Here is a 13,672-nt window from a genome sequence, read left to right on the forward strand (position 1 = left end):
TGCATGCAGTTTTTCTATCATCATCCCAATGTTTGACGAATGAATTCTTTGCAGGACCAGCCACTTTGAGTGGACGTCCACATGACCAAGAATAACGTTCTTGTGAAAGGGCCTGCATAGTGAACATGTAACCAAGTCCAGAGCACATCCAGCCATTCCCATGAATGTGAGGGAGATGCTGTAGTAGCAAATTTTGTCCTTGGTGGCACTCTGGGCACTGCCCCACCAACACATCTGTGTGTGCATTTAGTCCTGGCCACTGGACATAACTTTTTACCAACATGTACATTTTAGAAATCCCTGGATGACACCTGGGAGAAATCAGCCACTACCTGGTGGCAACTTTTTCTCAGGACAGTCATTCTCACTCCCCATAATATGCTATTCTCTACTGTGATCTAGTCTCTCCTCTTCCAGAGATGCGTCAGTTCTGGTTGTGACAGCCCTTTAGTTTCCCCCATCACCACCAGCTGTTTCAGTTTTGCCAGAACCAGATCTTTCTACATCCAAAGTCTGATATTGTCAGTATGACTGGAAATGCGTGTAGAAAATTAAACACCGTTACAGGTTCTTGTAGTGGTGGTACTACCGGTGGTGTTTCTGCCAGCAGGAGCAGCTCAGTGCATCTGCATTTGTTACTTGGCATTCCAGATAGTGTTCCATCTTGTAATTATACACACTTAGTACTACAGCCGCTTCAGTTGCTGAATTCAACTTAAGCTACGTGGGGACACTGCCTTGTCCTCTTGAAATAGACGTAGCAGGGGTTTGTGGTCTGTTATTAATATAAATTTACATGCATAAAAGGTACGGTGAAATTTACTGACTTCAAATATGACCACCAAAGCATCCTTCTCTATCTATTAGATCTCACTTTGGAACAGTGTGCCAACATTTTAGAGGATGGTAGCTATTTCTTTCATTTCCCTGAAAGCTATAGTGTGGCTATGTGACTATTTCTGAGGCTGACCTTTTTTTAAAAGAGTTGATGCAGAAGGTGCCAGAACAGAGGCCAGGTTATGTATGAACTTTCCGTAATAATTCACCAGCCCAAGGAAAGACCCAAGTTCTGGTACAGATGTGGTAGCCAAGGCACCTTTGATAGTCCTCACTTTATCTTCTAATGGGTGTATTCCAGTTTCGTTGACTCTATAGCCAAAGTAAATCACTTGGGATGCCTGGAACACTCATTTTTCCCTTTTGAGGCGTATGCTTGTCTGGGAGAAACATCTAAGGACTATGTCCAAGTTCTTTAAGTACTCTTTATTGGTCTTCACTGCTTTTAGTCCATCATCTTGATAAATGGCGACCTGCGGTAGACCTTGTATTATGTTCTCTGAAAGATTACACAGGCTGACAATACCCCAGATGGCAGTGTCATATATTGTTACAATCTTTCCTGGGTATTACTTGTGGCATATTTCTGGGAATCCTCAATCTAACTGCAATTGCATGTATGCATGGCTCATGTCCAGCTTCATGAAGGGACAGTCTCCCTTGCCAACTTAGAGGATATATCCTCTATGCAAGGGATTGGTTATTTATCCAGCTGTGAAAAATGGTTTACCATTTGTTTAAAACCCCCACAAAGGCGAACCAACCAAAGAACAAAGAAAATTACAGCACAGGAACAGGCCCTTCGGCCCTCCAAGCCTGCGCTGGTCGAGGTCCTCTGTCTAAACCTGTCATTATTTTCTAAGGGTCTGTGTCTGTTTGCTCCCTGCCCATCCATGTATCTGTCCAGATACATCTTAAAAGACACTAACGTGTCTGCGTCTACCACCTCCGCTGGCAACGTGTTCCAGGCACCCACCACCCTCCGCGTAAAGAACTTTCTATGCATATCTCCCTTAAACCTTCCTCCTCTCACTTTGAACTCATGACCCCTAGTATTTGAGTCTCCCACTCTGGGAAAAAATACTATGCATGTAAATCAGTCGGGTTTCACAAGCAATACGGCCAGTGCTGCCCATTCCACAAACTGGACTGGTTTGATGATTCCTTCACTTTCCAGCCTCCTGCTTTCTGCCTCTACTTTTGCCCGTAAGGCCCATCCAGTGCATTTGCCTTACAGAATCGTGGAATTACTTCTGAGTCAACATGCAAAGTGGCCTTGGCTCCTTTGATAGTTCCTGGATCTTCCTGAAAAATGTCTGGGTATTTAATTAGAACCTCACTCAGGCAACCATTTTTTAATTGAAAAATGTTCAGCCAATCTAGGTGAATCTTTCTCAACCAATTCCAATCTATCTAGCTTGGATCTGAGGAGGCTTTTACAATAATTAATGGTAACTGGACCAAGTGCTTCTTGTAAGAAACCAGAACCAAAGTTGTACCCTGAATCTGTAAAAGTCCCCCAGTAGAAGTAACAGTCTAACTGAGGTCTGTTGCAGAGCAAATTTTGTTAAAGACTTGTTCTACAATCATTGAAAAGGCCATGCCAGGATTTAAACCAGGTGACCATTTAACCAGACATTTATTTTGATTGTTTCTGATTTGGACATTGCTAAGCGATTTAATCATTCCAAACCAGATGTAAGTCGACTTTCCGGGGTGTGCACCCGCCTAGATACCGGTCTATGAGTTTTCTTACTCAATTTAGTTCTAATGGGACTTTTCTGCTCTTTCAAGTCTGCATACTGGCAGTAACTACAATGACTTGCTCCCCCACATCTGAAGCAAATGTTAACTGTTTGGCTGAGGCTTGATTTTGTTTTGGGTTTTTGCTCGACTCCCTCTACTCAGGATATGGCCTCAGTGAGACTATGCAATTGCCTTCACTTAAGTGGTGTCCCTCAAGTTCAGTCAGGCTGGCAACAGCGTCCACTTCCATTGGAATGCCCTGCAACTCATATGCATCACTTACTGCATTTTCCAATGATAAAGCCAGTTGTAGTGCCTGTTTGAAGTTCAGTTGGGCTTTGGCTATTAGGCGCTTTTGCATGGTCACATCATTAATCCCACATAAATAAAACAGTCTCTCAGCAGCTCATTAAAGGTTAAACCAAAGTCACATGTTTCTGCCAATTGTCTTAACCTAGTCAAAAATTCCCGATATGGACTCCCTGGTTCTTGAAATGCCAAGTAAAACTGATAGCATCTCAGAATTGAAGGCGGCTTGAGGCCATAATATTCCTTAACTAAATCCATCAACTCTGGGAAGATTTTAGTATTTGGTGCCTCAGGGAAGTTACACTCCTATTAACCAAAGAAGCTTTGTGTCAACAAGCTGTCAAGGGAATTACTTGTTGCTTTTCATCTGCCCAAGTGTCATTTACCCAAAGAAACTAAAGCATTCTTTCCACTTTTTGGGCACACAGTCTTTGACAGCAGGATCAAACGAGTCCAGCTTCCCAAATAATAGCATGATACCAGAAATATTTACCCCAACTCAAAGAAGATTGTTGCGAGTGAATTTCTTCGGGAGCATGCTTTACTCTCATCACTACTGAAATAACTCCACAGAGGCCAGTAATCCATCACCAAGTCACCCTTTATTTACACATGGCAAGTCCTTGACATTGATCCAGCTTTCTCAGAGTCGGCTCTCAGAATCAAAAGAACCTCTGATACTCCTGTTTTTATCTGTCAGCCAGGGCTTCCTAATTATACCAGATTAAAGCCTCAATCAGGAAATGGATATATTCTATGAAGTCCACCATGCTGACTCATTACAATCACTAAACACACTTCGGGAGCAGATAGCACTTGAACCTGAGTGTCCTGGCTAAGAGATAAGGACACTACCACTGCATCAAAAAGGCTCTAACATGCACCAGTAAAATAGGGTGTGTAAGTTAGATCAGATGCCAATCAGTGGACCCATTTTGACGTGGGATGTTATTGAACCTGTTGTGTATTGCTGGAGATTTACTCATGAGGGATATAGAGAGTCTTCCATCAGTCTCTTGCCTTATGCCTTTTGGGGAGGAAATGAGGGGATGAGTAATACAACACAAAATTTCTAGGCTCAGACCTGCTACTGTAGCTACAGCCCAGTATTAGTATTGCTGAAGGAAATATAGAAACATTCAGCCCTTCTATCCTGCTCCACCATTCCATGTGATCATAGATGATCATCCAACTCAATATCCTTTTACCGCTTTTGCCCCATAACGTTTGATCCCTTTAGCCCTAAGAATGATATCTATCTCATTCTTGAAAGCAATCACTCAATATCTTGCCCTTGAGTGGCAGACAATTCTACAGGCTCACCAAGTTCTCTGGTTGAAGAACTTTCTCCTCATGTCAATGCTAAATGGCCTTCCCTGTATCCTTAAGACTGTGATCCCTGGGTTTGGACTCACCTTTTCAGTGCAAAAACCCATCCTGCATTTACCTGCCTAGCCCTGTTAGAATTTCATATATTTCTATGAGAACCCTCCTCATTTTTCTAAACTCCAATGAATATAGTCCTAACTGATCCAGTGTCTCCTCGTTGTCATTTCTAACTTCCCAGGAATCAGTTTGAAAACCATTGCTGCACTCTCCCTGTAGCCAGAACATGCTTCCTCAGATAATGAGTCCAAAGCTACACACAATACTCCAGTTATGGTGCCACCAAGGACCTGTAGAATTGCAGCAAGATTTCCCTGCTTCTGTACTCAAATTATCCTGCTATGAAGGCCAACATCCAACTTGTCTTCTTCACATCTGCCGCACCTGCATGCTTACTTTCAGTGAAAGATTGAATGAGGACATCCGGTCTCATTGCATCTCCCTCTTTCCAAAGCTATCACCATTCACATAATAAACATCTTTGTATTTTTGCTACCTACCTTTGGATAACCTTCCACGTATCCACATTAGACATGATGTACCGCGCACTGGCTCAGTCATTCAACTTGACTAATTCATAGTAAATCTTCCTCACAGCTCACCCTACCACACAGATTTTGTGTCTTCTGCAAACTTGGAAATATTACATGTAGTCCCTTTAGCTAAACAACATATATATACATTGTTAACAGTTGGGATTAAAGCAGTGATCCCTGGGGAACCCATTAGTCACTGGCTGTCACTCGGAAAATGACCCACATATTGCTTTTCTTAATTTCCTGTCTGCAACCTGTTCTCTATCCATGTCAGATTAATCCCATGTGCTTTAGTTCCAGTTAATTTTTGTTTGTGGTGGAGGATTCTGTGATGGTACTGTTGAATGTCCTGGTGGGGGATGGTTAGATTTTCTCTTGTTGGAGATGATCATTGCCTGATACTTGTGGGGTACAACTCTTAATTGCTGCTTATCAGCCCAAACCTGAGTAGTCTCTAGGTCTTGCTGCCTGCAGGTACAGATTGGCTCAGTATCTCAGTACCTGTGTAGTCATCAGCAATCATCATATTTGATCTTATGACTAAGGTAAGGTTATTGATCAAACAGCTGAAGATAGTTGAGCCTAGGACACGATCCCGAGAAACACTGCAGTGACACATTAGGACTGAACCCCATACAACCTCAGTCATTGTGCTTTCTGTGAGGTATGACTACAGTCAGTGGAGAGCCTTCTCCCTAATTCAAGTTGACTTCAATTTTGCTAGTGATCCTTGATACCACAGTCAAGCACTGTCTTGATGTTGAGAACAATCATTCACAATTTACTGCTGAATTCAGCTCAAGGAAACAAAGATTTGCAGCCCAGAAGGCCATTCAGCCTATTGTATCTATCCCAGCAGGAAAATAATTATCCAGTCCAACCCATCGTCAATCTCTTGGCCCTAAATTCTATAGGTTACTACACCGTCAGTGCATCTCAAATTTTGTTTTAAATGCTTTGAGGTTTACTGCCTTTGGCTTTGATCTTTATGTCGTTATTGTCTATAGGAATATTGCCAGAAGACTGGAGGATAGCAAACTGTGTCGCCTTGTTCAAAAAGGAGAGTCAAGACAACCCTGGTAATTATAGACTAGTGAGCCTTACTTCAGTTGTGGGTAAAGTTTTGGAGAGGATTATAAGAGAAAGGATTTATAATCATCTGGAAAGGAATAATTTGATTAGGAAGAGTCAACACGGTTTTGTGAAGGGGAGGTCATGCCTCACAAGCCTTATTGAGTTCTTTGAGAAGGTGGATGAGGATAAAGTGGGTGATGTGGTGTATATGGATTTCAGGGAAGCATTTGATAAGGTTCCCACAGTAGGCTATTGTAGAAAATACGGAGGTATGGGATTGAGGTTGATATAGTGGTTTGGATCAGGAATTGGCTAGCTGTAAGAAGATAGAGGATGGCGGTTAATGGGAAATGTTCATCCTGGAGTTCAGTTATTAGTGGTGTTCCGCAAGGGTCTGTTTTGCGACCACTGCTGTTTGTCATTTTTATAAGTGACCTGGATGAGGTCATAGAAGGATGGGTTAGTAAATTTGTGGATGATGCTAAAGTTGGTGGAGTTGTGGATAGTGCGGAATGATGTTGCAGGTTACAGAGGGACATAGATAAGCTGCAAAGCTGGGCTGAGAGGTGGCAAATGGAGTTTAATGAGGAAAAATGTGAGGCGATTCACTTTGGAAGGAGTAACAGGAATACAGAGTACTGGGCGAATGGTAAGATTCTTGGTAGTGTGGACAAGCAGAGAGATCTCGGTGTCCATGTGCATAGATCCCTGAAAGTTTCCACCCAGGTTGATAGGGTTGTTAAAAAGGCATACGGTGTGTTAGGTTTTATTGGTAGAGGAAATGAGTTTCGGAGCCATGAGGTCATGTTGCAGATGTACAAAACTCTGGTGCGGCCACACTTGGAGTATTGCATGCAGTTCTGGTCGCCACATTATAGGAAGGATGTGGAAGCATTGGAAAGGGTGCAGAGGAGATTTACCAGGATGTTGCCTGGTATAGAGGGAAGGTCTTATGAGGAAAGGCTGAGGGACTTGAAGCTGTTTTCGTTAGAAAGAAGGTCATTAAGAGGCGACTTAATAAAGACATACAAGATGATCAGAGGATTAGATAGGGTGGACAGTCAGAGCCTTTTTCCTGGGATGGTGATGGCTAGCACGAGGAAACATAGCTTTAAATTAAGGGGTGATAGATATAGGACAGCTGTCAGAGGTAATTTTTTTACTCAGAGTAGTAAGGGCATAGAATGTCCTGCCTGCAACAGTGGTAGACTTGCCAAGTTTAAGGCATTTAAATGGTCATTGGATAAACATATGGATAATAATGGAATAGTGTAGGTTAGATGGGCTTCAGATCAGTTTCACAGGTTGGCGCAACATCGAGGGCCAAAGGGCCTGTCCTGCGCTGTAATGTTCTACAGCGATAAAAGTTCAAAACCTATTCTAGTACTTCTACTGATTATTTTAATGTGCATCTTATTACTGATTTCTCTGGTCTTCCTATGCATCTAGTTAGTTCCCTTATAATTTTATATGTTTAATACTTCACCATTCCAAAGAAAACACCTCTCTCATATTTTATCAGTTAAAATTGTACATTATTGGCAATATTCCTATAGATTTCCGGTGTCCATCTAGTGTTTTATGTAGATTCATCAAACTCTTACATTCTGAGACATGGTCAATAAAGGGAAGCATCTGCATGCTTTTTTTGATCACTGTCTACTTGTACTGTCACCTTCAGGGATCTGTGGCGATGTGCTCCAAGGTCCCTTCGTTCCTCTATACTTCTATGTTACTATTCATTGATTATTCCCTTGCCTTTTTGTTCTCCCCAAAAGTATTAGCTTTCCCTTCAGTGAACTGAACTCCTTTTGTCATTGTCCAGCTCACCTAACAACTCAGTTGATCTCTTAATCTAGTCTACAGCATTTTCACCCACTATCAAGCACATGGCCACTTTTGAAACACCCACAAACATCTCAATTGTGTCCCCTACTTTTAGATCTGCCTCCTTAATCTACACCCATAAAAATCGAGGGATTCATTGCTGAGGCCTTGTGGAATTCACTGGAAACAACCTGTCATAAAACCTTCTGTTCATTAAAAATCTTTCTTCCTGGCACTGAACCAGTTTTGGATCTAATTTGCTACCTTCCCTTGGATTCCATGAGTATTTTATTTTTGTTTTAAGTCTTCCATATCCTTGTGAAAAGTTTGCATAAAATATGTAGATTACACGAAATATACTTCCTGCATCAAAGCTTGATACATCCTCATAACATTTGATCACTTCATCAGACATGGCCTCGTTTTCTCAAATCCATGCTCATTTGACTTAATTAGTCTGTCTTTCCAAGCGACAATTTATGCTGTCAGAGTTTTAGCTAGTAATTTGCCCACTGAGATTGGGTTGCGTAGTGTGTTATTACTTAGTCTATACTTCCTTTTTTTTAAATAACTGCATAATTTTAGCAATCCTCCAGCACGCTGGCACCACTGGTAACCAAGAGAGGATTGGGAAATGATGGTCAGAACTATTTCTATTTCTTTCTGGATCTGGTGAGTTACCAATTTCATGTTAAACACTAACATTTCCTCCCTTGCTATATTGATATCTCATTCAATGTTTTACATTCATCCTCTAGTGCAATGACTATATTGTTTCCACTTTTGTGAAGAGATTCTAAAAGTATTCATTAGAGACTGTGCTCACATTTTCTGCCTCCACGTCCAAGCTGTTTCCTTAATCTCCCATTGACTTTCTCTTCCCCCAGCTATCCTCTTGTACTTTATGTATTCAAAAAACATCTTTGAGTTTGCTTGTTTTACTTGCCAATATTTCTTCATGAGCTCTTTAATTTCTGAAATTCCTGTTTAATTTTACCCTTGTACTTTTGATAGCCATCTAGATTTTAGGAAGTATTGAGCTTCTGAGTTGAGTTTTCTCTATTTTCACCTCACCTTAACATTCTTTGCTATGTGGGTGGGGGTCGCTGGGCTGTGGAGAACTAAGGTGGTGAGGTTTATGAGTCCCACTCTTTTTCTTTATGGGAATACTTTTGTCCTGAATTCTGTTTCTTCTTGAATGTCTCCCACCACTTTAATACTGATGGACTTCAAGTAGCTGCTTCCAGTCCAATTTTTGCCAAATTACTCCTCAGCTTAGAAAAATACTCTTCATCTATTTTTATCCTTTTACATAACATACTGTAAACTGGTTTCCTGCCTCAACTACCTCCCAGGCAGTGCATAACAGATTACTACAACTCTGGATGATTGTGTTTTTCCCCTCAAATCCCCTCTAAACCTCCTGCATTTCATCTTAAAATTATGCCCCCTTCTTATTAACCTTTGAATTAAGGAGAACAGCTGCTCCTTATCCACTCTGTCCTTGCCCCTCATAATCTTATACACCTTTCAGCCTTCTCTACCCTAAAGAAAACAACCTCACCTTATACAGTCCCTCTTCATAGCTAAACTGCTGCATCCAAGACCATACCCTGGCAAATCTCCTTAGTTATATGCTCTAGTTCAGCCAGGACTGCACACATTTCTTTGGCTGTGGCCTAACCAAAGTCCTGTAGAGTTCCAACATAACATTTCTGCTCTTATAATCAATGACACAACTGATAAAGGCAAATGTCCCTTATGCCTTGTTAGCTGTCTATTAGCTTGTCCAGCCATTCATGGCATTCTCCCTCATCTTGTTACTTCTTCCAAAGTGCACCACCTCGCATTTATCAGGATTAAATGCATCTGCCACTGATCTGCCCATCCCACCAACCCATCTATTTCGTTGCGTAACCTAATACCTAATTCCTCACTGTCAACCACCTGACCAACCTTGGTGTTAGTCACACTTTTACTTACCATAGCCCGACATTTTCATCTATATCATGAACAATTAGGTTTCTAGCACTGATCCCTGTGGTATGCCACTAGACACCAGCATCCAGTCACACAAACAGCCTTTCTATTTTAAAATGCATCTGTTAACCTAAAATACCTATAGCATTTAAATAGAGACCACCCAGCCTCAACTTACTTCTTGAAACCCAACATGGTTGAACTCCCTTTGCCTGAGTTCCTTTATAAGAATATGCCATCTCCCTATTGTACTAAAACGTGACCCTCTCCCATGCTGACTTAGTTTAAATTTCTCCCAATAGCACTAGCAAACTAGATCCTATTCTGGCTCAGTTGCAGACTGTCCACTTGTACACCTTCTCCAGAAATGGTCCCAGTGATTCACAAATTTAAAACCCTCTCTTCTATATCAACTCTTGAGCTGCAAATTTATCTGCCCTGTTCTCCTATTTTTTGTACTTGCTAGGATATAGCACTGGGAATAATCCAGAGATTACAACCTTTGAGGTCCTGCTCTTTAATCCACTGCATAGGTCCCTAAATTCTTGATGCAGAACCTCATACCTCATTCTGCCTATACAACGGTTAACACTGCAATCCTATAACCTCTGTCTTGTCACCATCCCCCTTCAAGATGCCCTGCAACTTTCTCAGCAACATACACAGGAACAAAACAGAGGTTGCTAGAAAAGCTCAGCAGGTCTGGCAGCATCTGTGAAGAAATAAAAATCAGAGTTAATGTTTCGGGTCCAGTGACCCTCCCTCAGAAGTGCTGGTAGCTGAGAAAGCATTGGTTTATATGCAGAAAATAGGAAGGAGGATTGGGTAGGGAGTAAATGACAGGAAGGAGTCTAAAGAGAGAGAAGAGCAGTTGAATAGACAAAAGAGTTCATAACAATCCAAGACTGTGGATAGTTGCTAATGGAGACTGTTAATGACTAGGCGGGAGTAATGGCAGGCTGTGTGATAGCGAGGCCTGGTGTGTGGGGTAGGAAGCTCAGATATGGGAAAGTTTAGGCCCTAAAATTATTGAGTTTGATATTGAGTTGGGAGGGCTGCAGGGTTCCCAAGCAGAAAATGAGGTGTTCTTTTTCCAACTTGCGTTGAGCTTCACTGGAACACTGCAGCAAGCCAGATACAGAGATGTTTGCCAAGGGACAGAGTGGTGTGTTAAAGTGGCAGGCAACAGGCAGATCAGGGTCTTTTTTGTGAACAGAATGTAGATGTTCTGCTAAGCAGTCACCCAGTCCATGCTTCATTTCTCCAATGTAGGGGAGTCCACATTGGGAGCAGCGAATGTAGTAAACTAGATTGTGTGAATTGCAGGTGAAGAAGTGTTACTTCACCTGGAAGGTATGTTTGGGCCCTTGGCTAGTAGATGGGGAGAGGTAAATGGGCAGGTGTTGCACCTTCACTGGTTGCAGGGTGAAGGTCCCGTTGGACTGTGGGTGTGTGTTGGAGGTGAAGGAAGTATGGACCAGGGTGTCCTGGAGGGAACAGTCCCTGCAGAAAGCAAACAAGGGAGGGGAGGGAACGCATATGTTAGTGTTTAACATGAAATTGGGAAATCACCAGATCAAGAAAGAAATAGAAGTAATTCTGACCATCATTTTCCAATCCCCTCTTGGTTACAGGTGGTGCCAGAGAGCTGGAGGATTGCTTTCGTTATGTGGCCAATTGCTGAAGCTACAACACCAAATATGCACAAAACCACTAACACAGCATACAAATAGTTAATGAGTAGCAAATGACAGTTGTACCTCACAAATGTCAAGCAAACAGCATCTCCAGCATCGGAGAACCCACACAAAAAGCTTAGACCTTGTGCAGAGTTGTGCACTATATATTTACCATTTTGCACATAAGCAATTACTTTCAAAAAGCCCAAGAGTCTAACTGTATCTCTAGCATAGAGTCGTGCACCCAAACACTGTGCAGAAGTAAACTTGACAACTTCATGTCCTTCGCTCAAGTAAGACTCCTAAATAAAATATTCTCAAATCTTTAGTGAAGCATATTGACTGTTAACTTTTCACATTATAGTTATTGGATCCTTCAAACATGCTAACCACGAGTCACTAAAGTTATGCATTAATCTCTCCTAAATGATGTCATAGCTATCCCATAATTAATTGTACAAGCATTTCCTGCAATTATTACTTTGACATTAAAAGTAGATAATTAGCTATGTTTTCTTCTGATGACACTTTGAAGCCAACTTTTAATTGGAAAGACTGTTGTTGCAAACTGCAAGGAAGTCAGATTATTTCCAATTAGCAACTCTTAACTTCCAAGATGACCAACATATATCACTCCAGTTGTAGTAGCACACAATGTCAAAAATACTCAGCAGATGGCCAGAACTTGTGAAGAGAGAATGAGATGAATGGGTAATCTTACCAACCCTAAGGTAACAGGCTTCAACTCATGGCAGGAGGGTGCGGTGGGTAGTAAAACGTTAGGGGGCCCATTACAGTAAAATCTTGATATGTATTTCCAAGGTATTTGGACAGTAAGATAATTATGTCACCCGGGGTGGGCGTGCCAAGAATCATTAAGAAGCCAATTGACTTGTACTTCATAATTGTCAATTGTTTTTGGGGTTACAGTTTTAAGGAGATGAGCTTAACAGCAGGTGTTTGGTGCCAGGAGGCCAAAAGCATTAACAGTGCCAGCGTGTCAACATAGGGAAAGTGAGGAGCATTAAACTGCAGGACAAAGTGGGAGTCATATCAGACTCAAAACATTAACTTTGTTTCTCTCTCCACAGATGCTGCGAAACATGTTGACTTCTCCAACACTGTTTTAATTTAGGAAGACACGGAAGATATTGCAAAACCAGCGTATAAATCAGAGAATAATTATTGGAAAGTGTCTACAAGATCCAAATCATGCTTTCAAATTAGAGGATTGAGAGGCTTTGAATGCTTCTATTATTAATGAAGCTTTAATTTTGAGCACTCCAGTGAGGAGAAGAATGAAAGACTAACAGTCAGTTGCATCACAAGGGAGCAGAGAGCTGTAATGCCCAGAAAAGTAGGCTCCTGATAGAGTTAAGGCACACAGAATTAAGGCTTGAGGAGTACCGCAAATGCATGCTTATACTCAGAGGCACTAGGCAACTGAAAGGGTTTACTGATAAAGGTTCTATTCCACAGAGATGTTGCAGTATCAGTGTTAATAAAGACTATTACCAGTCCACATCCTGATATTTGAGCTGTTCAGGATGCTGCAGGATGATTTGAGGCTAATAGATTGTGACGGCTAAACATTAAAGCAAATCAAAAAAAGGTGCTGATATCTTTGCAAGTCCTAGTACACTATGATCCAGAACTTCCTATTGTACAGTAGATAAGACAGTAGTCTTATTCCAAGTTCAGCATTACAGAAGAAGACCACCTCCCAATTATGCTCTAAGGTTCCCCACTGACACTAAACAGTGCAGTAATAGAAAATGACAGACAGACTGTGACTTGAAATAACAAGGTGCAGAGTTGGATGAACACAGCAGGCCAAGCAGCATTATAGGAGCAGGAAAGCTGATGTTTTGGGCCTAGATCCTTCTTCAGAAATGGGAAAGAGGAAGGGGGTTCTGAAATAAATAGGTAGAGTGGGAGGCGGATGACAGAGAGGAGAAGATAGGTGGAGAGGAGACAGAGCAGTCAACGAGGCAGGGATGGAGCCAGTAAAGGTGAGTGTAGGTGGGGAGGTAGGGAGGAGATAGGTCAATCTAGGGAGGACAGACAGGTCAAAGGGGCAGGATCAGGTTAGTAGGTAGGAGATGGGGGTGGGAGGAGGGGATAGGCGGGAAGGAAGGACAGGTTAGGGAGGCGTATAACACAAATTGTTTGGTCCCCATTTCTGAAGAAGGGTCTAGGCCAGAAATGTCAGCTTTCCTGGTCCTCTGATGCTGCTTGGCCTGCTGTGTTCATCCAACTCTACACCTTGTTATCTCAGATTCTCCAGTATCTGCAGTT

The sequence above is a fragment of the Stegostoma tigrinum genome, chromosome 2 (assembly GCF_030684315.1).
Source record: "Stegostoma tigrinum isolate sSteTig4 chromosome 2, sSteTig4.hap1, whole genome shotgun sequence".
Classification (NCBI taxonomy): Eukaryota; Metazoa; Chordata; class Chondrichthyes; order Orectolobiformes; family Stegostomatidae; genus Stegostoma; species Stegostoma tigrinum.